At 39.9% G+C, this 27,402-nt stretch overlaps 1 long non-coding RNA gene across 2 annotated transcripts; it reads right to left on the reverse strand.

Annotated features, from left to right (window-relative positions):
* Window positions 1-26,795, reverse strand: LOC139078973 (uncharacterized). Of its 2 annotated transcripts, none has more exons than XR_011532196.1 (3): window positions 26,104-26,795; window positions 10,964-11,084; window positions 1-1,679 (listed from the first exon to the last, which is right to left on the reverse strand). It is a non-coding gene; the product is annotated as an uncharacterized lncRNA (long non-coding RNA). The 2 variants fall into 2 exon arrangements; XR_011532197.1 differs by lacking the exon at window positions 1-1,679 and adding an exon at window positions 1,688-3,488.
* Window positions 26,796-27,402: the final 607 nt, after the last annotated feature.

The following is a 27,402-nucleotide window of genomic DNA, read 5'->3' on the forward strand; positions in this document are numbered from 1 at the left end:
TTAGGGCTCTTTCTTTCAATTCTGCTTTTATTCTATATGTCAGCTTTTTTATCTTATTTCACCATAGATCAGGCTTTCCGTAGATGAGAAAATATGGCTGTGGACAATGTTTTAGTTTTATACATATAGTTTTGGTCACCTGAAAGGGACTGGGTTACCTTTGCCCAAAGTACACAAAGAAATTCAAAGAAATAGACTCATTGGTGTGGGCCAGTTATCTATCCTTGAACCAATCAACTGTGGATTTACATGGCTGTGTAAATTACATTGTACTCACATGGGGAGTGTGATGACCCTGTACTCATGTAGGAGGGTGATGACCTTGTGTTCATGTAGAGTGCGATGACCCTGTGCTCATGTTGGGAGGATGATGACCTTCTGCCTATATGGCAATGTGATTTCTTTGTGCTTATATGTTGTCTTACTCCATACACATGTGAATGAAGCAAGGGCTTTGAAGGGGCAATTCCTGCATACATATCTTCACTACTTGTTCAAGTGTTGTTTTTTTTTAATTGTTTACTCACTAAGTTTGCTAGTTAGTTGAATAGGTCAAATCAATCATTTATTTTTGGGACTCATTTAGGAGGAGCAAACATTTCCTTTAAAACACGAGGGTAATAGAACAAACAATTCATGAAGGCAAGGCCGAATGTTTTCTAGCTGAAGTAACATGGTTTCAGAAGGTCATTTATACACTTGACCTATCTGTGGAGAGACAGCTGGAGAGGCATTTATTTCTTAGGGCAGTATGGGTCTCAAAAGACATCAGTTACCATATTGAATCCTGGTGTCTCTAAATATTTTATGTCTCAGCCAAGGAATAATTTTCCACTCTTCTCTCTGGGTTTATATGATCACAGCATCCTGCAACATCAAGACTATTACTTAGAGATGAGCCCAGTGACTCACAACTTAATAGGATTCCAGAAGCTTTGGCTACATGTATCCAATCATCCTGTCCAAAGAGTGGATGCTAACTTTGTGAAAAACCATTGGCATACTTCCTTAGCGCAGTTACCCGTGCTGATTCACCATGCATAGGCATGCATGGTGCATCGCGGGGAATTATGCCTGCTATCTTTCTTTCCTAAAACTGAGATGACAATACCAACCCACATCAAAAGGATATATGCCTTGAATTTTATTATTTGTTTCTGAACGGTTTCTCTGATCAGAATGATTTACTATTGCTATTTTCCTTTGCTATATACATTTGAGAGAGATGTGTAAAAGCCCTTTAGAGTCTGACTTATTCAACTGTTTGGAGTTTGAGGGATAACAACTGCTTTAGAGGAACAGAGTAAGTCCTTGGAGGACTCTGGGCTCCATCTGAGGGCTGAGATGGAGAAGTTTCAATGTACCCTTATCAGTATAAATGCTCCTAACTTATTCAGTGCCGTCCACAATAAGGGTCCAAAGACGGGGTTTTAAAAATATCTGTCTTCAGGGGGCCAGCCCCGTGGTATAGCGGTTAAGTTTGCACTTTCTGCTTCCACGGCCCAGGGTTAACTGGTTCAGATCCCGGGTGCGGACATGGCACTGCTTGTCAAGCCATGCTGTGGCAGGCGTCCCACATATAAAGTAGAAGAAGATGGGCGCGGATGTGAACTCAGGACCAGGCTTCCTCAGCAAAAAGAGGAGGATTGGCAGCAGATGTTAGCTCAGGGCTAATCTTCCTAAAAAAAAAAAATCTATTTTCAACATAACATTTTGGTAGTTATGAGCTTATAGTATAATAAACATCATTTAAAAATGTAAGTGAGGGTAATATTTACTCAGAGTAGGGCTTCAGTATAGGATTCCTCAAAGCAAGCGTAATGCTGGTTAAAAAAAATCACACAGCCAAAGAACAATAGAGAAGTAAATGCCACTCTGAATCATTTGTCAGCTAACGACTTTTTAGTGTCTATGTCACTTGGGTATATGCCAGACATTGAGTTTATAATGATGAACAGGAATGATCTCAGGTAAGGAAATGAGGTCAAGGGGAAATACACAGGCATATGAATTACAAAAGCCAATGCTATATGTTTCAGTTAGATCCCCTTTTACCCATTGTTAAATTCCAATCTGAAGATTTTGTGCAAATGTTGTTTTCCAGGTGATTTCTCACCTAGACTTTGATATCATGTATTGCTTTTTCCCTCTCCTTTTTTGACATTAGGGGTTTCTCTGGCTTTTTATAAACTCTCTTGTTTCTATGCTATTAAACTCATCTTCAAAGAAAAGGCTCATGATGTCACTCCCAACTTCAAAGTCTGTAATGATTACCTGATAAGAGCAATGTAAATTAGGGGTTATAATCACAAAACTTAGAAACTGCCAGAGATGTCTTCAAGGAATCTGAGATCTCAGGGAAATTCTTTAGTTCTTCTAATCCTCAAGAGCTTCGTTCGTAAAACTGGGACACTAAAATTACTTTTCTCATTAGATTCGGGTAAGGACACATTCCCTAGTTTATAATAACTCAATAAATGATAGCTGTCATAGCTATTAACTATTGCTTATAAGACCCAATTCCTTTAAAATGTTACTTATGGGGATGCTGTGGAACAGATTTTTTGCTGGCTAAGAGACTAGTCCAGATGATTTTTTAAACACCCTTATAATTCAATATTTTCTTGATCCTTGGCCCATTCTAACCCTAAATTTGTATTATAGTCATGAAAGAGGAATGCTTAGTATGTAAATCACTGGGAATTGATTAAAATTATCCTTGACTCATCTCTTACAGGTCACAACATGGTAATAGGACAAGGGGTGTGCTTTCTGCATGCTGCCAACATTGGCTAGATGCCGACCAGAGACACGGAGGTGAAGGACTTAGTGACTTGGTGGCAACATTCCCAAGGCCTTACGCCCAGCACCCCTCTCTTCTGCAGTGACTGTTATTTACAGCCTTAGTTTCTGGAGCATCTAAGTAAGTCACCTCAAAGGAACTTATCAAAGAAAAGCAAGAAGCTGCAAGGAGAAGCTAATTTCCCTTATATAATATGACTTAGAATACAATCACATTGAAAATTGCACATTGAAGACAATGTATACCTTGATTACATTCTGACTTATGAATTGTCAGTCCCCCAAAATGAGAAATAACATTTATAGAGGACTCACAAGTCTTAAGTGCTTTATCCCAAATGCCTGCATACCCTCCTTTTATGTCTCCACAGAGCTGAAGTTTCTTTGAAAAGAGAGTCAGAGTAGTATCCTGATTCAGTTGTAGCAAATTGGAGTCTTTGATTGGAGTTCCTTTCAAGATGTCTTCCCAATTCCCTTTTCTTCCACAAACAGACAGAAGAGAAAAAGATGGTGTTGCTGAAGCTGCCATCAGGGTAAGGGTAAGGGACAAAGATTTAAGTATCCTTTCTTAATTATCTGCAAGCACTCAGAGTTCTCCTTCACGGGAGGCTGAATCTGGATATGATGAGGATTTGAGACGCCTTTCCTAGTGTTCAAGGGTCAGGGTTGATGGTCAAGTCTGGTGACTGGAGGAGAAGGTGGATTAGGTCATGTATAAGCCAGGAGGAGCTAGCCTGATAGCTTTACAGATCTCCCTAACAACAAACTCCCAGACACACAAATAAAATTCTAATTGGGCATAGTCCCAGTTCCTTCGGAGTTCTTTTGTTAGAAGCACATGGTAAATGATGCTTTATTTGAAAAGTTCAAATTATTTAAGCAATCATGACTGGATGGAAATGTTTGAGGTAATGGGTCTTCTGAGGCAGTGCAGGGTATACATGCAGAACCGGGGTCAGATGGCTAAGAATCCCTGAGCTTCATAAACACTACATAGATAGGATTTATTTATTTATGACTTCATAGGTGACATGTGGAGATAAGCAACAGAGAGGTGTTCACTAAAAAACTTGAAAAGAGAAATAAAATCACCATCAGAAATAACCAAATAACACCGATAAAATGTGTAATGCCATATTACCAGTTAGGATAGGCAAGATTCTACTACAGTGAAAACAACTCCAAGATCTCCATGTTATAACATCAGGTTCATTTCTTGTTCCTGGTATGTGACCTTCACAAGTTATCTGGAGGCACATTTCCTTCCCTTTGGGACCCAGAGCAGACCCTATCTGGGCATTGTCTATTGTTGGGTATCTTGGCAGATAAAGAGAACTCTAGAGAGTTTTGCACTGGTATTTAAACGTTCCCATCTAGAAGTGACATATAACTCTCCCACTGGAAACTTGTTGGTCAGAACTAGTTACATGGTCCCACCAAACTCAAGGAGGCTCTGAAGCGCATGTGCTCAGAAGGGGTCATTATAATGACTACTACCACATCTTAGAGAAACTGATTGGCTCACGGGCAGACATGACTATTGACGGTAACTAGATCGAAAAAGTTAACATATCTGAAGAATGTGCCAATTAGCTTGTATGTGAAGGTCATCCGCCTTAGTTTTGTAGAAATCGAGTTGTGGATTTAGATATTTACAATGCTACATTCAAGTCCTTTCCAGGAAGAGAGGTTTGGATAGACAGAAGCAAGTATTTAGTTCTGACAGGTCAATCCTAGTGTAGAAATGGAAGCATCAGCTAGCAAAGCCTGAGGTCCATTCAGTATCTGACTCTTTCAGTTTCCCTTGAACTCATTTTATGATCACCAAGCAACTGCTTAAGAACTAGGCTTTTTATGAGTCTTTTCTACAGAGAAAGAAGGGGTGGTCAGGTGGGTGGAAGCATCTAGTTCACTTAGGATAGTTTTACTTTAAGTTAACACACTGATATTCTGGTTTTATCAATTGTTTTCTTGTGAGCTGAGTTAGCTGGAATCAGTTTCCTGAGTTAAATTGACTCCAGGGCCCTGAAGAGATGGAGTCTCTGAGCTCGTGCAGCTGAAAGGCCCAAATTGAGCCACAGAGAACTCACCGAAGGAAGTGTTTTTTTTTGATATTTATGAGGGAAGTTGGCTGGCTTACCTTGTGTGACAAGTGGCCTCTTCTAATTTTGCAAAAATCCCTTTTTATGTAATCACTGAGAACATTTATTTAAATACAACAGGAATATGCATGTAGCTCATATATTTCATTTATTTTTATTATTTTTTTTAAAGATTGGCACCTGAGCTAACATCTGTTGCCAATCTTCACTTTTTCTTTTCTTTCTCCCCAAAGCCCCCCAGTACATAGTTGTATATTCTACTTATAGGTCCTTCTGGTTGTGTTATGTGGGATGCGGCCTCAGCATGGCTTGACGAGTGGTGCTAGGTCCATGACCAGGATCCAAACCAGTGAAACCCTGGGCCTTAACCACTCCGCCATGGGGCTGGCCCCGCTTATATATTTTAAATTGACTTGATAACCAAATTAAAACCAGAGAATTCATAGGAAAGTTCTTAGGCAAAACCATCTTAATAAAATATACCAGCCCAATAAAATGCCAGCCCAATTCTTTAAGCTTTCTTTCCAAAGCAGCACAGAAAATATCCTGATACTTTAGTAATTACAATTATTACTATTTTTCCATAATTTGAGAAATGTGGAAATGCTCTCTCTATGTGATACATTTGAATTTAAAGGAACACTTTGGCTGTAGTATCTTGAGCAGTAATGCAATGGATCTAATACTTAACTCAGATGCCATCTCAAGGGGCTGAGGGACAACATATGAGCCTACCCCTCACCCCAGGTTCTTTTCGTTTGCCAGTCAGGGGAAGCAGTGCAAAGTGATAACAATAATGTAAATGATACATTTTTTTGGGTTTACTATATTCTTTTATGAACAAAATCATAAAATGTGCATTTCTATACATGGCATTATGTAGGTGTGTTTAATATCAAATATGCCAGTCAAATATATTCATTTCGTGAGTCAATATTTTTATATTATCATATGAAGGACTGTACAAGCCAGAGAGAACTAAATTCTTCATGCAACTTCATACTTCACTAATGACATAACCTGTTTTATGTGTCAGCTTGGCTAGACTATAATACCAAGTCATTTAATTAAACACTAATATAGGTGTTGCTGTGAAAGTATTTTGTAGATGTCGTCCATATCTACAATCAGTTGATTTTAAAGAAGATTATCCTCAATAATATGGTGGGCCTTATCTAGTCAGTTGAAAGGCCTTAAGTGCAAAATTGAGATTTCCTTGTAGGAGACATTCTGCTTGTAGCCTGCAGCGTCAGTCCCTGCCTGAGAGTTTCCCGTCAGCTGGCATGTCCTACGTATTGGACTACCCAGTCCCTATAATCACATTCTTTCTTTAAAGGAATATATATATATATATATATATATATGTCTCTGCTAGAACATGTACTGATACATATTTATTTTTTGGTACTGAGAAATGGGGAGTTGCTGCAACAAATACCTACAAATGTGGAAATGACTTTGGAATTGGGTAATGAATAAAAGCTGAAAGAATTTTGAGAAGCGTGATAGAAACAGCCAGGGTTGCCATAAAGAGACTATTGGTAGAAATATGAAAGTTAAATGTGTTTCTGGGGAGGTCCCAGAAGGAAATGAGGAACATATTATTTGAAATTGGAGGAAAGACAATACGTTTTATAAAGTGCAGAAAATGGCTGAATTGTGTTCTGCAGTTGGATGGAAAGCAGAATTTGTTATAATGAACTTGGCTATTTAGCTGAGGAGATTCCTAAGCAAAGCATAAAAGGTGGGGCGTGTTTTCTCTTTGTTGCTTGTAGTAAATTGGGAGAGGCTAGAGATAAATTGAAGAAGAATATCTTCAGCAAAAAAGAACCAGCATTTGAAGATTTGGGAGGTTCTCAACTTATTTAGATTGCAAAGGATGGTAAAATTAGGAAATTCACTGTTGATGAAATGTACTCTGGAGAGAAGTCCAAGGGTACGGTTGGACAATTGAAGAGATTAGGTCTGTGGCTTATAGACCCAACTGATTGTCTCAGAAGAAGCCAGGAATAGAGATGGAGTTATCCAGAGAGAATCTATGGAGAGCTCTCTTGCCTAAAGCGTGGATCCCTTGGACATACACGGGAGGCCCATGAGGTTTCCGGGGATACCTGCAGAAACACTTCCAGCTTGGACTGAAAAGGACAGTGACTGGACAAAATTTTAAAAGGTGGTCAGATTTCCAAAACTCGACAGACATGAAATGAGCTGATACAGCTACCAGGCTGCAAACATGTGCTACTCTTCAAGAAAAAGGAAGGATGACTCAGGTGGTGGTGCTGTGGGTCGAGAGGCCAAGGGTGATGGAGCAGCTGCTGAGGGCAGAGTGGACAAAGGGGCTGCTGCCCAGGGCGCAGGAGGTGATACAGCTGTGTGCCCAGATGGTGGAGCCTCGAGCCACAGAGGACTGTTCCCACGTCTTGACATCTAAAGGAATTTTCTCTGCTGAGGTTTGAACTTGCTTGGGGCCAGTGACCCCTTCCTTCTTTCCAATTTCTCCCTTTTGGAATGGGAATATGTATTTTACGCCTGTCCCACTATTGCATTTTGTAAGTAGACTTCTTATTTCTAGTTTGTAGGCCTGCAGGTAGAGAATAATTTTGCTACAGGATGGATCGTACCCAGAATCCCACCCGTACCTGACTTAGATGATTTAGATGATGATACAGGGGACTTTTTGAGCTGACCATAGTTAGATAAGATTTTGGACTTAGAGTTGATGTTGTAATGAGTTAATGGGGAATGTTGGGATGGAGTGAATGTATTTTGCACAGGGAATGGACATGAATTAGGAGGCCAGAGGGCAGAGTGCAGTGGGTTGAATAGTGGACTCTCAAGATTTATCTCCACCCGGAACCTCAGAATGTGACCTTACTTGGAATAAGGGTATTTGCAGATGTAATTAAGGTAAGAATTTTGGGATGAGATCATCCTGGATTAAGGTGAGCCCTAAATCCAATGACAAGTGTCCTTATAAGAGACAGAAAAGGAGAAGAGGCACAGAGACACAGGGAAGAAGGCCATGTGAGGATGAGGGCAGAGACCTGAGTTATGCTGCCATTAACCAAGGAATGCCGGGAGCCACCAGACCCTGGAAGAGGCGAAGAAGTATTCTCCACCAGGGTCTTCCTGGTGAGCATGGCCCTGCTCACACCTTGATCTCAGACTTCTGGCCTCCAGAACTGGGAGAGAAGAAATTTCTGTTCTCTTAAGCCATCCAGTTTATGGTAGTGTGTTAGGGCAGCCCTAAGAGAGTAGTGCATAGGCTTACATCACTTATTCATAAAAACAAATAAGCGCTTCTCGTGTGCTTGTTCTTTGTGAAAGGCACTGTCTTAGGTGCTGGGGATATAACAGTGAGCAAAATATATTTTCAAAATATACCAGAGAAACAAAATAAAATAATTATCACATGATGTGATAAGTTCTATGATAAGAGTAAGTCCAAGAAGCTGTGGAAATACAGGGCAGGGGAGCTCAACTCAGTCTGGGGTGCTCAGGGAAAACCTCTGAGAATGTTAGGAGGAAAAGGGTGAGGTGAAAAGAGGAGCGTGTACAAGACCCCAGAGCAAGAGAATACGGAAAGTTTGTTCAGGGGCTATGAGTAGTTATGTAAGTCTGGAGTCCTGGATATGATGGAAGCACCAGATAGTAAGAAGGCAGACAGAGCTTAGCTTGGTAATTGTTAGGACAAACATATGATGTCAGAGAGAGAGAGAAGGACAAGAAGACATCAGACTCTGTAAATGCTGGGACCTTTCCTGAGATAGGAACAAGAGGAACACCAAGTTTGTGAAGAAAGATGATTTCAGTTTCAGACATGTTGAGTTTGAGGTGAATGTACGACATCCAATGGAAGATGTACAATGAGCCACTGGAGTAAAGTTTATGTAGTTCAGGAACTGAATCTTTCAGACAGAGGTGGTGTAATGTTTGTGAATGGAAGCTGAAGAAATGGAGATATTGTTTTAAGAAGGTCAACTCTGAAGCCACAGATAAGATAGAGAAGTCACTAGAGGGAAATGTCAGCTGAGGATGGGTTTGTCATGAGTAAATTTTGAACATTTTTAAATGTTGTGACAATGGAATCAGAGAGGGAGATTCTAAAGATTCAGGAAAGAGGCAATAACTAATAGGTAGAGTGAGGTCCCCACGGAGGCAGAGGGAGATGGATTCAGAGCATTGGTGGGATGATTTGAATTAGACAAGTGGAACATCTCTCCATTGTGACGAGAGGAAAGAGGGAAAAGATGGGCTACAAAGTAGGTCGATGGCAGGAAGACTTAGAGAAAGTACTGTCTTGTGTTTGTTGTTTATTGCTATGTAGCAAATTACTCCAAATTTATGAGTATTTATGATCTTATAGTTTCTGAGGGTCAGGAATCCAGCACAGCTTAGCTGAGTACCTCTGATTCAGGGTCTCTTAGAGGATTGTCACCAAGCTGTCAGTCAGGGCTGCAGTCACCTCAAGGCTCATCTGGAAAAATGGTTATGTAGGAGATCTGGTGGTCTAGTGGTTGACATTTGGTGCTCTCATTGCCATGGCCCAGGTTAGTTTCCTGGTCAGGGAACCACACCACCCATCTATCAGTTGTCAGACTGTAGTGGCTGCATGTTGCTGTGATGGTGAAAGCTATGCCACCGGAATTTCAAATACCAGCAGAATCATCCATGGTGGACAGGTTTCAGCAGAGCTTCCTGACTAAGGCAGACTAGACTAGGAAGAAGGACCTGGCCACACAGCAGTGGAGCATTGGCTGATATAGCGCTGGAAGGTGAGAGAATGGTGCAAAGATACTGGGAAGGGTTCCACTCTGCTGCACACAGAGGTGCTAGGAGCTGGAATTAACTGGACACCACTAACAACAACAAGGAGACCCCAGCTTCCATCTCCCCAAAAAGATTAACAATTAGACAGCTTTCTATGAACAATAACAGCTCTGAGAGAGCTCAAGAGTCCACCTAAGAAACTTTAGCAATACAGTGGAACAAAAACCTGAGAATAACCGCACAAGAAGAGAAGGAAGCCAGTTTTACTTTGCCTGCATCGTTTCATCCCCCAAGCCAGCATTGCTCAGTGCCCTGAGGGAACTCCTCAGCTAGAAAGCATTCCTCTCACTAGGAAAGAAAGAGTGGAGTAAGTGACCAGTTTCCTTAGTCTTTTGGGGCACCACATGAAGGTCCCACTTTGATTTCACCCCACCCAGATTGGCAAAGCTGAGATGTGTAGAGACCACTAGGAACAAGGAAGAAAAGCAGGGGGGAAATATAACTCCACCAAAGGAATATAGTAAACCTTCAGTAGCTGCCTCAAGGAAATGGAGATCCAGGCATTATCTGACAAAAAATTCAAAATAATTGTTCTAAAGATGCTCAGAGATCTTCAAGAGAACAGATAAGTAATTTAACGGTGTCAGGAAAAGAATACAAGAACAAAATGAGAAGTTAAACAAAAGAGATAGAAAACATGAAAAAGAACCAGACAAAAATTTTGGAGCTGAAGAATATAATGACCGAACTGAAGAATTCCATAGACAGCTTCAATAGCAGACTAGACCAGGCAGAAGAAAGAATAAGTTAGCTCAAACATAGATCAATTTAAATTATCTAATCAGAGGAACAAAAAGAAAAAAGAGCGGAAAAGAGAGAAGAAAACCTATGTGATATATGGGATACTATCAAAAGAGCCATCTGCAAAATTTTGGACTTCCAGAAGGAGAAGAGAGAGAGAAAAGGTAGAAGGGTTATTTAAAGAAAGAGGGGCTGAGAACTTCCCAGGTCTGAGGAGAGATTTGAATATCCAAATTCACAAAGCTCATAGATCACTAAACAAAATAAATTGAAGAGGTCTTCTCCAAGAAACACTATAATAAAACTGTCAAAAATCAAAGACAAAGAGAAGAATCTTAAAAACAACAAGAGAGAAAAAAGGTTCATAACTTACAAGGAAACCTACATAAGCCTATCAGTGAATTTCTTGGTGGAAACCTTATAGGCTAGGAGAGAGGAATGATATGTTCAAAGTGCTGAAAATAAATTGCCAACCAAAAATACTTTACCTGTTAAAGCTGTGCTTCAAAAATAAAGGAGATATAAAGACTTTCCCAGTCAAACAAAAGCTGAGAGACTTTATCACCACTAGATCTGCCTTACAAGAAATGTTGAAAGGAGTTCTTCAAGCTGAAAGAAAAGAACACTACTTAGTAACATGAATTATATGAAAATACACAACACACTGGTAAAGGTAAGAATATAGTCAAATTCAGAATACTCTACTACTACAATATGGTACAATGCTAACTGCTAAACTCTAGTAAAAAGGTTAAAGGACAAGGCTATTAAAAATAATTGTACAGGCTGGCCAAGTGGCACAGTGGTTAAGTTCTCGCATTCTGCTTCAGTGGCCCAGGGTTCACTGGTTTGGATCCTGGGTGTAGACCTGTGCACTGCTTGTCAAGCCATGCTGTGGCAGGTGTCCTACATATGGAGTGGAGGGGGACGGGCATAGATGTTAGCTCAGGGCCAGTCTTCCTCAGCAAAAAGAGAAGGACTGGCAGCAGATGTTAGCTCAGGGTTAATCTTCCTCCAAAAACCCCCAAAACTAAGCAAAAACTGTAGCTGCAATAATTTGTTAATGGATACAAAATATAAAAAGAGGTAAATTGTAACATCAAAAACATCAAATGGAGGAGTAAAAGGATAGAGCAATCGTATGCAATCAAATTTAAGTTGTTATCAGTGTAAAATAGATTATTATATCTATGAGATGTTCTATGTAAGCCTCACAATAATCACAAAGCAAAAAGCTACAGTAGATTTACAAAAGATAAAGAGAAGAGAATCAAAACATACCACTATGGAAAATCATTAATTCACAAAGGAGGGAAACAAGAGAGGGAAACAGGAAAATATGAACTACAAAAAAGCCAGAAAACAATTAATAAGATGGCATTAGTAAGTCTTTAATCTACCAGTAATTACTCTAAATGTAAATGGATTGCGTTCTTCAATCAAAAAGCATAGAGTATGGATAAAAAACAAGACTCCACTATATGCTGCCTACAAGAGACTTACTTCAGCTTTAAGGACACACATAGGCTTAACATGAAGGGATGAAAAAATATAACCCATGCAAGTGGAAAACAAAAGAGAGTAGGGGTAGCTATACTTATATAGACAAAATAGACTTTAGGTTAAAAATTGGAACAAGAGGCAGGAGGGTCCAAATGGTGGTGTAGGAAGACCCTGGACTCACTGAATCTACACCCACATGTAGAGCAATCCCTCCTAAAGAACTGAGGGCTGCTTGAAAAGCTTCTGCACAACAAACGATAGAGGGGCCACTATAGACATGGGTAGGAGAGACAAAGACATGATATTGATGGGAATCCCACCCCCAATGCAGTGACCTGCAGCAGGGAGGGTTAGCACTGAGGGGGTCTGAACTCAGGCTTGCCTGCCCTGGGTCACTGTGAAAGAACAGTGATTTAAAGGACACTTAGACTATACAGGAAGGAAATACATTTACTAACCCTAGAGCATTTGCCAAATGGGCAGGGAACTGCTGGGACTCTCTCTGAGGTTGGAAGCACTGGTGTGCTCCATTGTTTTGTGTTCATTCTCTACTTTGACAGCATGGGGAGCAGCATGGTGCAGACACTCTAGCCGGCCTGCTAAAGCTGCCCCCATGCATCCTGGGACCCCCACAGCTTGCACCCACTCTGGCTCCAGCCATCCCACAAAGGCAGTCCTGATGCAGCATGCCCTGGGACCCCCTAACCCATGCGCCTCCAGCTCTAGCTGTCCTACTGGGGCAGCTCCAGTGAAGTGCCTTATGGGACGCCCCCAAGCTCGTGCCTGCTCCAACTCCAGTCATCCCACCAGGGCAGCCCCAGTACAGTGTGCCCCAGGGCCCCTTGGTCTGTGCCCACTCCAGCTCCAGTCAGCCTGCCAAAGCTGTCTTGCACATGCAGTCTACACAGGGGCTGCTCTTAAATGAGGCCACTCCTTTAAGTCCAGAAAACATAGCTGTTATGCCTAATTCATGGAAACAAACAGAGAAAGTCAAACAAAATGAGGAGATAAAGGAATATGTTTCAAATGAAAAAACAAGATAAAACTCCAGAAAAAAACCCTACTGAAATGGAGATAAGTGATTTACTTGATAAACAGTTCACATAATGGTGGTCATAAAGATGTTCACTGAACTCAGGAGAGTAATGGAGGAACACAGTTAGATCTTCAACAAAGAGTTAGAAAATATAAGAACCAATTAGAACTGAAGAAGACAATAACTGAAATGAAAAATACACTATAGGTAATCAATAGCAGATTAGATGGGTATAGAAGAATGGATCACTGATCTGGAAGACAAAATAGTGGAAATCACCTAATCAGAACAGCAAAAAGAAAAAAAAAAATTTAAATGAGGATAGTTTAAGGGACCTCTGGGATGACATCAAGCATATTAACATTCACATTATAGGTGTCCCAGAAGGAGAAGAGAGAGAGAAAGGGACAGAAAACTTATTTGAAGAAATAATGGCTGAAAGCTTTTCTAAACTGAGAAAGGAAACAGACACACAGGTCCAGGAAGCACAGACAGTCCCAAACAAGATGAATCCAAAGAGATCCACAACAAGACTATTTATAATTAAAATGGCCAAAGTTAAAGACAAAGAGAGAATCTTAAAGACAGCAAGACCAAAACAACAAGTTACCTACAAGGGAACCCCCGTAAAACTATTAGCTGATATTTCAGCAGAAACTTTGTAGGACAGAAGGGAGTAGCATGATATATTCAAAGTGCTGAAAGGAAAAAACTTACAACCAAGAATACCCTACCTGGCAATGTTATCGTTCAGAACTGAAGGAGAGTTAGAGTTCCCTAGCAAGCAAAAACTAAAGGAGTTCGTCACCACTAAAGTGACCTTACAAGAAATGTAAAAGAGTCTTCTTTAAGTGGAAAAGAAAAGGCCATAACTAAATATAAGAAAATAGATGAAAGAAAAAGTCTCACTGGTAAAGGAAAATATTTAATAAAGGCAAAGGATCAGTCACTTAAAAAGCTAATATGAAGGTTGAAAGACAAAAGTAGTAAAATCAACTATAATTACAATAAGTAGTTAAGGGATACAGAAAATAAAAAGTTGTAAAATATGACATCAAAAACATGAAACATTGGGGGAGATAAAAATGTAGTGTGTTTTAGAATGCATTCAAACTTAAGCAACTATCACCTTAAAATAGACTGCTGATATACACAACCCTCATGGTAGCCACCAAGCAAAAACCTACAGTGGATACAAAGAAGTAAAGAAAAAGGAACCCCAAAATATTATTAAATAAAACCATCAAACCACAAGGGAAGAGACCAAGAGAAGAGGAAAGGAACAGAGAAGAACTACAGAAAGAACAAGAAAACAACTAACAATACGGCAACAAGCACACACCAATCAATAATTACTTTAAACGTAAAAGGACTAAATGCTCCAATCAAAAGACATAGGGTGGCTAAATGGATTAAAAAACAAGGCTCATCTATATGCTGCCTGCAAAAGACTCACTTCAGATCTAAAGACACAAACAGATTGAAAGTGAAGGGATGGAAAAAGACATCCCACACAAATGAAAACAAAAAGAAAGCTGGAGTAGCAATACTGATATCAGAAAAAATAAGCTTTAAAACAAAGACAAAGAAAGGCATTACATTTTGATAAAGGGGTCAATACAAGAAGAGAATATAATATTCACAAATATTTATGCACACGACATAGGAATACCTAAACATATAAAGTAAACAGCAATAGACATAAGGGGAGAAATCGAGTACAACACAATAATAGGAGACTTTAATATTCCACTTATATCAGTAGATAGATCTTCCAAATGGAAAATCAATGAGGAAACTTTGGCCATAAGAGATAATAGACCATATGGACTTAATAGATATTTATAGTCATTCTATCCAAAAACTGCAGAATACACATTCTTTTCAAGTGCAAATGGAACATTCTCCAGGATAGATCTCATGTTAGGGCACAAAACAAGACTCAATAAATTTAAGAAGATTGAAATCATATCAAGCATCTTTCCCAACCACACCAGTATGAAACTAAAAATCAATTAAAAGAACAGAACTGGAAAAAAAACACAAACGTGGAGACTAAACAACCACTGTGTCAATGAAGAAATAAAAGAGAAAATCAAAAGATACCTTGAGACAAATGAAAATGGAAACACTACATTCCAAAATCTATGGGAAGCAGCAAAAGTAACTCTAAGAGGGACATTTATAGCAATACAAGTCTATCTCAAGAAACAAGAAAAATCTCAAACAATCTAACTTTACACCTATAGAAACTAGAAGAAGAACAAACAAAACCCAAAGTTAAGGGAAGGAAGGAAATAATAAAGATACTAAAAAAACAACAGAAAAGATCAATGAAACTAAAAGCTGTTTCTTTGAAAAGTTAAACAAAATCAATAAAACTTTAACCAGACTCATCAAGAAAAAAAGAGTGCCCAAATGAATAAAATCAGAAATGAAAGAGAAATTTCAAGTGACACCACAGAAATACAAAGGATCATAAAACTACTACAAACAATTATACGTCAACAAATTGGAAAATATAGAAGAAATGAATAAATTCCTAGAAAGACACAAATTTCCAGGGCCAAATCATGAAGGATTAGAAAATCTGAATATACTGAGTACAGGCAATGACACTGAATCAGTAATTTAAAAGCTCCCCAAAACCAAAAGTCCAGGACCAGAGGGCTTTACAGGTGCATTTCACCACACTTTTAAAGAAGAGTTAGGGGCCGGCCTGATGGTGTAGTGGTGAAGTTCACATGCTCTGCTTTGGTGGCCTGGGCTTCATCGGGTTGGATCCTGCATGAGAACCTAGCATCGCTTGTCAAGCCATGCTAAGATGGCGTCCCACATAGAAGAAATAGAAGGATGTACAAATAGGATATACAAGTATGTGCCGGGGCTTTGGGGAGAAAAAAAGTAAAAAGAGGAAGATTGGCAACAGATGTTAGCTCAGGGCCAATCTTCCTCATGAGAAAAAAGCATACCTTAAAAAAAAGTCAAAGAAGAGTTAATACTCATTCTTCTCAATTTATTCCAAAAATTGAAGAGGAAAGAACACTTCCAAACTTGTTTTACAAGGCCAGCATTACCCTGATACCAAAACAAGATAAAGATATCACAAAAAAATAAAATTACAGGCCAATATCCTTGATGAACACAGATGAAAATATCCTCAACAAAATATTAGCAAACCAAATTCAATAACACATTAAATAGATCATACACCACAATCACATGGGATTTATTCCAGTGATACAAGGACGGTTCAACATCTGCAAATCAGTCAATGTGATACCCACATTAACAAAACAAAGGGCAAAAATCATATATCATCTCAGATGCAGAAAAAGCATTTAACAAAATTCAACATCCATTTATGATAAAAACTGTCAACAAAGAGTATAGAAGGAATATAACTCAACATAGTAACGGCCATATATGACAAACCTGAAGCTAATCTTACACTTAATGGTGAAAAGCTGAAAGCTTCTCTTCTGAGATCAGGAATGAGACAGGGACGTCCACTCTTGCCACTTTTACTCAACATAGTATTGGAAGTCTTAGCCACAGCAATTAGGCAAGAGAAAGAAATTAAAGACTTCTAAATTGGAAGGGAAGAATTAAAACTGTCACTACTTGCAGATGATGTGATACTATATATAGAAAATGGTAGAGTCCACCAAAAAACTGCTAGAACTAATGAAGGAACTCAGTAAAATTACAGGATACAAAATTAATACATAGAAATCAGTTGCATTTCAGTACACTAATAACGAACTATCAGAAAGAGAAATTGAGAAAATTATCCCATTTATAATTGCATCAAAAAGAGTAAAATACCTAGGAATAAACTTAACCAAGGAAGTAAAAGACCTGTACTCTCAAAACTATAAGACCTTGATGAAAGAAATTGAAGATGACAGAAATAAATGGAAAGATAGCTCATGCTCACAGATTGGAAGAATTAGTATTGTCACAACGTCCACACTACCCAAAATAATCTACAAATTCAATGCAATCCTCATCAAAATACCAATGACATTTTCCACAGAGCTAGAAGAAAGAATGCTAAAATTGTGTGGAAATGACAAAAGACTTCAAATAGCCAAAGCAGTCTTGAGAAAGAAGGACAAAGCTGGAGGCATCATGCTCCCTGGTTTCAAACTATACTACAAAGCTATAGTAATCAAAACAGTATGGTATTGACATGAAAACAGACACATGGATCAATGCAATAGAATAGAGAGCCCAGAAATAAACCCGTGCATTCATGGTCAATTAATTTATGACGAAGGAGGTAAGAAAATACAATGGGAAAAGACAGTCTCTTCAATAAATGGTGTTGTGAAAACTAGACAACTACAGGCAAAAGAATGAAACTGGACCACTATCTTATTCTATACGCAAAAGTAAACTCAAAATCGATTAAACACTTGAATGTAAGACCTGAAACCATAAAAATCCTAGAAGAAAACATAAGCAGTCAGCTCTTTAACATCAGTCTTAGCAATATCTTTTTGGACCACTCTCCTCTGGCAAGGGCCAAAAAGCAAAAATAAACAAATGGAACTACGTCAGACTAAAAAGCTTTTGCACAGTCAAGGAAATCAACAACAAAAGGAAAAGGCAACTTACTGAATGGGAGAAGTTATTTGCAAACCAAACATCTGATAAAGGGTTAATATCTAAAATATATAAAGAACTTACACAACTTAATGTTTAAAAAACTACCCATTAAATTATTGGCAGAGGACTTGAATAGATATTTTTCCAAGAAGACATACAGATGGCCAACAGGCACATGATAAGATGCTCAACATCACTAATCATCAGAGAAATGCAAATCAAAACCACAATGAGATACCATCTCACACCTGATAGAATGGCTTTTATTAAAAAAACAACAACAAATAATAAGTGTGAGTGAGGATGTGGAGAAAAGGGAACCCTGGTACACTGTTGGTGCGAATGTAAATTGGTGCAGCCGCTATGGAAAACAGTATAGAGGTTCCTCAAAAAATTAAAAAGAGAACTACCATATGATCCAGCAATTTTACTTTGGGGTACTTATCTGAAGGAAACAAAAACACTGATTTGAAAAGATATATTCACCCCTATGTTCACTGCAGCATTATTTATAATAGCTAAGATATGGAAGCAAACTTAGCATCCATCGATAGATGAATGGATAAAGAAGATGTGGTGTATATACATATACAATGGAATTCTACTCGGCCAGAATGAAATCTTGCCACTTGTGACAATGTGGATGGACCTAGATGGTATTATGCTAAGTGAAATAAATCAGACAGAGAAAGACAAATACCACATGATTTCACTTATATGTGAAATTGCAAAAAACAAAATAAATGAGCAATCCAAACAAAACAGAAACAGACTCATAGATATAGGAAACAAAGTGGTGGCTACCAGGAGGAGGAGGGGTTGGGAGGTAGGCAGAATAGCAGAAATCAAAAAGCACAAGCTTCCAGTTATAAAATTAATAAGTCAGAGGGATGTAATGTACCACTTTGGGAATATAGTCAATAATATTGTAAAAAGTTTGTATGGTGATAGATGGCAACCAGAGTTATTTTGGTCGTCATTTTGTAATGTATATAAATATCGAATTATTATGATGTGCACCTGAAACTAGTAGGATATTGTGTGTCAGTTATACTTCAATGAAAAGAAAAAAAGAAAACATGACTCTTGGAATCCTAACTCTGCCACTCATGTGGGCAAATTAATCCACTGCTCTAAGCTTCAGTTTTATCATCTGTAAAATGGAGATATAAAAAGTTAGCTCATTGGGTAGTAGTATTAAATTAGATAATATATGGAAAGAGCTTAGGACAGTTATTTTGCGTGTGTTACACACGCAAAAAATGTTCCTCATTTTTACAAAGGTATGAATACTTGGAAACATGAAATGTAATCCTCTAGTAAAATACGTTTTTCTGGTTTGTGTAATAGAATTACATGCATGAATATTTGACAAGCATGTGTGTGCTTGTCAATCAACGCACCTAGAATTTTCTATTCAGCCTTGAAGTCAACTTCACTGCGCATGTTTCCTTATACATTTGTATATATACATTACATATATATATATATTTTGTATATATACATTAATATACATTAATCTCTCCACATGCCCACGTCTTTACCTGGCTCCTGTCCCTCTTTCGCAGAGCCAGACCTCAGCACTGTCCACCCTCTGCCTCTGGCATATACGAATCCATCCAGCAGTGTTCTCACCTAATTGGCCTTAACTCTACGTTGTCCTGTTTTTTCAGTGTGTTTTTCTTTTGTATCCATATCTTCTTCATGACTAGATTATGAGGTCCTTAAGGTTAAGATTATCATATACATACATTTTTCATTTATTGTTAATCTTTGTAGCTCTTAGCGGAGTGTGGGGCTCACACCCGGTGCTTGACGAATAATTGCTTACAAACTCTCCTATTTCACAGCTGAAGGCATTTAGAAAATCTGAAAAGAAGGATTTACTCAGGCAATTCCAAATGGCAGGTAAGAATGTGGAATTAAAACTAATAACAAATCAGCATACGGTATTGATAGTGTATTTTAATGTGTCTAAGTTGGCCCTTACAATAAGTGAGTGAAGCAGGGAGGAATTATTATAGTTATCTTAATTTCACAGAGAAAGACTCTGACTCATGGGAATTGAGTTACTTGCCCAAGGTTGTGCAGACTGAACGCTGGAGAGACAGAACGAGAACCAGGTCTCCTGACTCCCTATGCCACACTCTCCCAATCGTGCTGCGCTGCTGTCTTCCCAACCTGGTTGATGAAATATTTATCTACAAAACTACCTCTTTATTGTATACAATCTGATCCAAGGCACGAGGTAAGACACTTGGCCCTAGAAGCAAGAGCTCTCATTGTAAAGAAGTTCCTTTCCTGCTTTTTCGTCCTGAATTAAATTGACATAGACTTGTGGTCCCGGTTAGGGGTAGACTATTTGTATTCTAAGTTAAAATGTTGTTCTTCGGCGAGGATGTTTGTCTTGGAATTTAGCAGTGACACCAAGCGCCCAGGCTCAGCAGTCAGGACAGGGTCGAAGGCAAGTGGCAGATGCAGCATGGGCATCGTAGTGGCTGTCTCCAACACGCAGCTGTTGAAGGCGAATCTGAGGCCGATCCCCCTGGGCCGCACTTAGGAGGCCTCTCTCGTTGTGATGCTTCGAAATTGTTCTCATTAATGGTGGTGCTTTGAGGAAGCAAGCCACAGTCCCTGCTTCTCAGGGATTCACCCTGGAGAGAAAGGATGACCGTATAGGAGTTAAATAGAAACTGAAAATTTGCCTCAAATGTCTGACACTGCCTTCCCACCAAGGAAAAAAATGTGAGATCAGAAGCTCCAAAAGCCATTCAAAGATTCTCTTTGTAGTGATTCAGATGAATGGTTTAAGACACACTTCAAGTGTTGTAGAAGAGTGGAGAATTTCATGAACATTTAATAAGTGTGTAATGCTCAAATTGTAGCAATAATAACACATTCAGCAATTTAATGAAAATTTTTAAAAAACCAGTAGGATATTGTATAAGAGTATAGAGATATGAAGGAAGCCAGAAGAGATTAATGTGAATGTTTCTGAGTAGCCAAAATGAATTTTATTAGAAACTCTAATGGCCAAAATGCAGTTTTAATGAGGGCATGGTGCCATTTATAAACAGGAGTCCAGCATACTATATGTCTTAACATGGAAGGAATGAGGTAATGTTAAGCTTGGTTAAGAGTATGGCTTCTTTTCATTCTTAAACAGTTTAACTATTGTGCTCATATCATCTGGTTAAGTAAATCAGATGCATTGTTTATTTCTTCACTGCCCTGATTGGTTGCTTGATGGAACAATTCAGTTGTAATGGCTGATTTATGGTGGAATTGATGGTTCCCATAAATACAGTCTAGAGAGGATTACACACTTTTCAGATTAGACAACACACTAAATCTGCTTTACCGAGCTGGTCTGAAAAATCGCATGCTGGAAGGACTATTGATGCTGTTTGGCAAAACTGGACATTTGCTTCTTGCATGGTACTGGGAAAAGCTTGGGCTTTGGGGTCAGAAGACTTGAGTTCAAGTCCTAGTTCTGTCTTGTGTAGCTATGTAAACTTGGGCAAGTCACAATCTCTGGGTGCCTGCTTCCTCATTTGTAAAATAAGGCCAATAATACTACTACAGGGGCCTGCAGAAGAACTGTATGGCTCTTTTTTATGTGTGTTCATTGGTAATAATCATGAATAGAACACACACCACTGAGATCAAATTGGCCCTTGGAGATGGAGATGAATTTGCATCGGACTCTCAGTTTCCATGCATATCTGGTAAATGAATGAAAAGACAAACAAATGAAGCATATATTGACTCTCAAATCCTGTAAGAGCTTTCTTCCTATTTATAACTATCCAAATCCTTTCCACTTCCTCCATTAAGGCTTCAGTGATTGCCGCCTCTCATCATATCTGCAGTGGTTAGCTTCTGAGTTTTGGGTTCACAGATTATTTTTTATTACTCTTCGTGTCTCTGTTCTCCTCAAATAAATTGTGAACTGCTTGAGAGTCAGAAATCTGTTATCTCATTATTCTAACACTGCACCCAATGCAGTCTTGTCCTCACAATAAGTTTTTAATAAATACTTGTTGATCAATTGATTGAAACCTTGCTTGATGATGGGGGGCATCATGCGGTGGCAAACAGGGAGACAGAATGTGTGATGGAATGCAATTAGCTGCATAAATAAATGCAATGATGTTAATGTTACGTATCATTAATTATGAAAATGCATGTTAAAAACTTTTGCTGTATGAAATTCACTGCATTTTATGAAGATTATCTGCATTTTCATTTTCTACTTATCTTTCATGCACATTTTGATTTGTACCAAAGGATATTCATGAAATGTTGTCCTCAGTTGAAAACCTTTGATGAGAAATATATCTGATACATTAAATTTAAAGTCTGCTGGAAGGCCTGATCTTTGTCCGAAAGTTTGCTTTCCTTTGCAACACATTTCCTGCCAACTCTCTACTGTGTTTGTTGTTAAATACTATTAATTCAATACCTATTAATAAGCACCTGCTATAGGCCAGAAGCTGTGCTAGCTACCAGGGGTTCAGAGATGAATATGACACAATCCCTGTCCTCAAGGAATTTACTGTCTGCCAAAGGGAATGTCATTTTAAATAGTAATCATATAGCATTGTGGCAAAGGCTGTGATGATGTTCTGCACACAGCTGCGGGATCCTCCATGAAGCCCTGCTAACCCAGCCTGGGAGAGATCAAGGAAGGCAGGGAATGGGGAGACGAGAGGCAGAGGACACTCCCCTGGAGGGCATTGATGCTTCATGAAGAAGTGGGACTTAAACTCATGCACTCTGGGCAGCATGGAAAGCAGAAGCCTTAGAGTGAAGGCTCATTATGTTGGATCACTCTGGTGGCCATGCATAAGTGGGACTTGAAGGAGACAAGAATGGAGACAAGGAGACTAATAGAAGAGCGTTGTAGTCATCTGGGAAAGAGATGATGAGTTCTGCCTGTAGTTATTGTTCATGGAACCGTAGACTCTCGAGTGTTGGAAGGCACTTCTTTTATTCTTTAAAGATTTATATAATTAATAGTTAATGAGCATCTACTGTACGCTGGGCACTGAGCACAAAGGGACAAAGAGAACGTTTAGTCTCTGTCAAAACAGGAAAATGCAAAGTCTGACACGTGCTATGGAGCAGGCATAATTAGGTATTATCTCAGCACCAGTGAGGGATTCTAACTCACCCTGGAAACCAGGGAATACAGCACTGCGAGGCAGCCAGGGGAAGGAGGTGCAGGTACACAGCCATCGGGTGTGGGAAATAGCATCTGAAAGGCACAAAGGTACAGAGGGATGCGGTCCCTTCAGTGAATAATTTTGCATGACTGGAGAAGAGGCATCTGGGGGCAGAGTACGAAGAGCAGGGTGTCATTGAAAGGAATGTGTGTTTTGCTTGAAAGATGTTTAGAAATTACAAGAGGATTTTAAGCAGGATGCAACATGCTGGATTTATGTTTGGAAAAATCTTTTCCCAGCAGATGGATGGATTTCCTGAAGAAAAGACTGTAATTAAGGAGACTGGGAAGTAGCGAAAAGGGTCTGAATAAAGGGAATAGTTGGAGAATAGATAAAAGAGGTCAAATCCAAGAATTGCTTGAAAAGTGAAAATTATAACTGATGATTCCATAGCACTCAGAGACTACGTGACCATAAGGCCCCCACTCAAGAGGACTGCAGGGCAAGGCAGGACTCACTTGAGGCGAGGAGGTGAGGTACGAGTCTATGAAAAGAGGAAAGACGTGTGATGATGATGATGTTGATTATGAGCCATGGAACAGAGGTTCTAAGAACTGAGATGGTGTCGGTGTTTGGGGATGTGAGGAGGAGAGCAACAATGAAAGAGAATGATTGGAAGAATATAAATGGAGTATGAGAGAGAACAGATGAATAAAGCGGTGGCCACTTACAGCATTAGCCAAGAATAATCAACTGAGTAAGTCATTCATTCACTCAACAAACATGTATTGATCTCTAACAATGTACAAGGTACTCTGCTAGGTGTTGGGAATACAGTAATAAACCATGTGTACCCGGGAAGGTCTGATTGGCCCCCTGGTTTCAGATGGACTTTCACGTTAAATTGATTCGGTGCCTATGCTGGCTGAGGCCTCAGAGAAAAGACAACATCAGCAGTCCATGGCATTGCCTATAGAAGGCAGCAGAGCACAGGCTATACTGGAGTCTCAGGATAGCACAGTCTATACTGTAATATTCACGTTATGGACTCAGTCAGGCCTGAGTCAGTTCTGATGTATAGGGTGTGTTACCTTGAGAAGGTAACTCAACTTCTCTGAGACTCAGTTTTCTTATTTGTAAAATGAGGATAATGATAGCCATCTTGTAAGTCTACTATGAGTATTCAAATGAGGTGCATTTAAGGGCTAAGTAAGGCACCTGATTCAGGGTATGCACGGAAACAGCGGTTGTCATCGATATGATCTGGTACATATATTTAGAGCCACAGATAAATCAAAGACCTGGATATGTCAGGAGACAGACGGCAACTCTGAAATCATTGAGGCTAGTGTGGGTCAAGGCTGCACAGAATGTTAGAATCCGATTCCTTAATGTGCCTACTGAATCTGTGGTAGCTACCAAATTCCAGTGATCCATTTGGTTTATAATGCAGGTAACCTGCATACTCCAAGATCATGTTGGAAAAAACCTCATGAGATGAAGTGGGCTAGAGCTTTGATATCAGCCTAGCATATTTCTGCTAACAGGCCGGGTATCCTGGGGTTTAATCAACTGAAGGGAACAGTAGTGCTTATTGAACACACTGATTCGCCAGCAAGAAAGCTTCCCAGAGCGCACACAGCAAAGAGAAACAAGGCTGTGCCTGTTTGGAGAGCCGAAACAACTGCGGAGGCCAGGGGACCCGGAAAAGGCAATTACTGCCTCAGTTGTCAGAGTAATTTTGCTTACTTGGGTTAGACTGGGTCTATGGAATTGAGGGTTTGTTATGTGGGAATCATTTTAGAAGGTAGACAAGAGTTATTGTAACTGCAAGAGAGGTCGGATCTGCTCCTGATTTTATTGTGATAAGCAAGGTCTATGTCAATATGACAAAGCAGAGTAGCAGCATTATGATTTTCAGACCCCTTGCATGGCCTTTTCAGATCTCCAACAACATTCTCCAGCCTGCCTTACAGTGCTATCTCTCCCTTCAAGGGCAATGTGTAAAATATTGGAATAACCCTGTGAATCATTGCTTCATATCTTGCAGTATTCAGCTAGGAACTATAAAAAGCAGGCTGTAAAAACTCTCTCTCTCTCCTTACTCTTATTGCAGGTTGACACAGCAGAGAGAAACTGGGCTTTGAAAACAGCCAGACTTGGGTTCAAAGTCCACTCTCACTAGCTGTGTTACCTTGGGCAAGTTACCTTCTATTTCAGACGCCGTTGAACCAGTCTGTAAAATGGCAGCAAGCGAGCCTGTCTAGAGTAACTGAGAGTATTAACGGAGGAAGACTATCAGAGCATGAGTGCACGGGCCTGGATCTCTTCTCCCTTCACCTCACTACACCACTGCACAGGCACCTGGCAGAGCACAGCACTAAGGCAGGGTCCCAGAGTCTTGAATTCTAGATCTGGCTCCACCACTTATTCATGGGGTGTCCTTGAGCAATTCGCTGACCTCAGTGGACTCCAGCTTGCCATTGGGATGCTGTAAGAATTGGACTCATGATCCCCAAGGTTGTCCTCAGCTCCTTGAGGAGCATCCTTAGTTGTGTAGGTTTGCTCAGGCAATCTCCATTAATGGCTTGAATCTTCTTCTTCTTTTTCCTGTTCTAATGTCTTCTATTTCATCAGCCCATACTGATCCTCCTACCTCTGCAAGAGCAGAAGATTTCCTGTGTGTACCGCTCACTGTGCGTTTGACTATCACTCACTCTGCGCTTGGCCGTAAGCAGCCTTTTGAAATTTGCCTTCCCAGAGTTTAATTCTTGTCTCTCTATCTAGAACAAAAATCTCTTTGAGGAAAAGAGTGTGTCCTATGCTCTTCTTCTCCTTCAGTTTGTGCTAGGAACAAAGTGATGATTAATGACACCTTGTTGAGGTAACAGTCCACATTACATGTACAAAAGCACAGATGTGTGAGATTATGGATTTAGAACAAGCAATGCTGCCGTTGGGAAGGGCTGATTCTTGTCCTCCTGCCTCAGCAATCCACCTGTCTACTTCTCTCCATTATTTTCTACCCCTCTGCAGAGACCTGTGAAATTTCTCAAGGCTTACCTACACATGTAGAGAACTAAGGGCCTCCCTTCACTCCAAATTTCTGTGGAGTGAAGTCCTACTCCAACTCGAGCTGTGCTGTTTTATACTATGAGATATTTTCAATTCCTTCCTCCTGGAAGCCTATGGGCAGAACCAATCTGCATGAAATTGTGCCGTCTCGGTAGGGCACAGGCAGGTATGACTCAGAGTGTGTTTGATTTCCAAGAACATCTTTCTGAGGAGTAATGGCTAATGAGCTCACCTTTGAGTCTGCCAACAAAAGAGACCCAGGGAGACACCCAGGTCAGCTGAAATCCTCCGGGAACGTAGAAGAAAGATGTCAGACACCAGCGTGGCCTATGAATGCCTACCGGGAAGCCATATAAAGAGGAAACAGCCCAATTCTGAGAAACTGGTTTCACTGCCTCAGTCTAGCTAATCATTAGCTAATCCCCCAGGTGAACTCTTAATGTGAGTAACAAGAAAGAACAAGGATCATAAAGTCTATATTCAAGAAATTGTAGTCTGGGTTGGAGTTTGTCTTAGGGCTGTACTTTTATGTGTTCATCAAATATTTGCGGTGCAGAGGATTCATCAAACAAAAATCACTGTCCCTGCTGCCTCCCCCAGAGCTCTGCTCAGAGGTTGTTATAAGACTTGCAGACAGCATCCAAATTCCTACTGGGTTCCACCTAGTGTAGCGACCTGTACCCCTTTGCCCTTCAGTCCCCAGGTCTCTTCAGGGCTTAGTTAACAAGGCTCTATCTCATGCCCACCAAGTGCCTAGTCCTGTGCTGGCTGCTCAGATGTTGACATCAAAACAGTTCAGGGTCAAAACAGCACCCAAATTGGCATTCAGGGACCTAGCATGGTGACCTACACTTTCGGAACATGTAAGTAACAATTGTGGCCAATTTCTGTGTTATCTGACTCACCTTTCATCAGTGAGTAGCTCCTAAAATAATGAAATTAATGATTACTTAATGATGCTGGAGAAAGAGAGCAGGAGATGACATTAACCCCCATCAAAACTACGGCATCATCATAATACAGTGGCTCTTTATAGGACTTCATAATTTTCAAAGTGCTTTTCCATGTATTTTCAATTATTGATTGCTTACAGATTTGATAGGCTTCCTGAAAACTGAAAACCAAACAGAAATCCAGATTAATTTTAAAACATATGTCTTGAGTACCCACTATGTGTAAAATACCTTGCTAGGCACTAGAACTCTGCCAGTGAATAAGAGGCACTGGACTCTTGCCCTCAGGGGAGCAAAAATGAAGACATAGGGTGCTGAGGGAGCAAGCAAAGGACCTCGAACCAATCCTAGAAAGCGCAGGAAGTTTTCTGAGGATGCTGAGTCTATGCTTGGCCCTGAAGGACATGAAGGACTTTGGTGAGCGGAGGAGTTTTAAATATGAGTTTCTCATTGGCCATGACAGAGTGAACATCTGTTCCGTTGTCTCTGGGGATGGTGAGAGACATTGGAAAGAGCAGGTATTCTGCATATTAAATTATAACCCGCCATGCGGCCAGTTAGATGAAAGGGTCTGGTTT

Source organism: Equus przewalskii, chromosome 23, assembly GCF_037783145.1.
Source record: "Equus przewalskii isolate Varuska chromosome 23, EquPr2, whole genome shotgun sequence".
In the NCBI taxonomy this organism is placed as follows: Eukaryota; Metazoa; Chordata; class Mammalia; order Perissodactyla; family Equidae; genus Equus; species Equus przewalskii.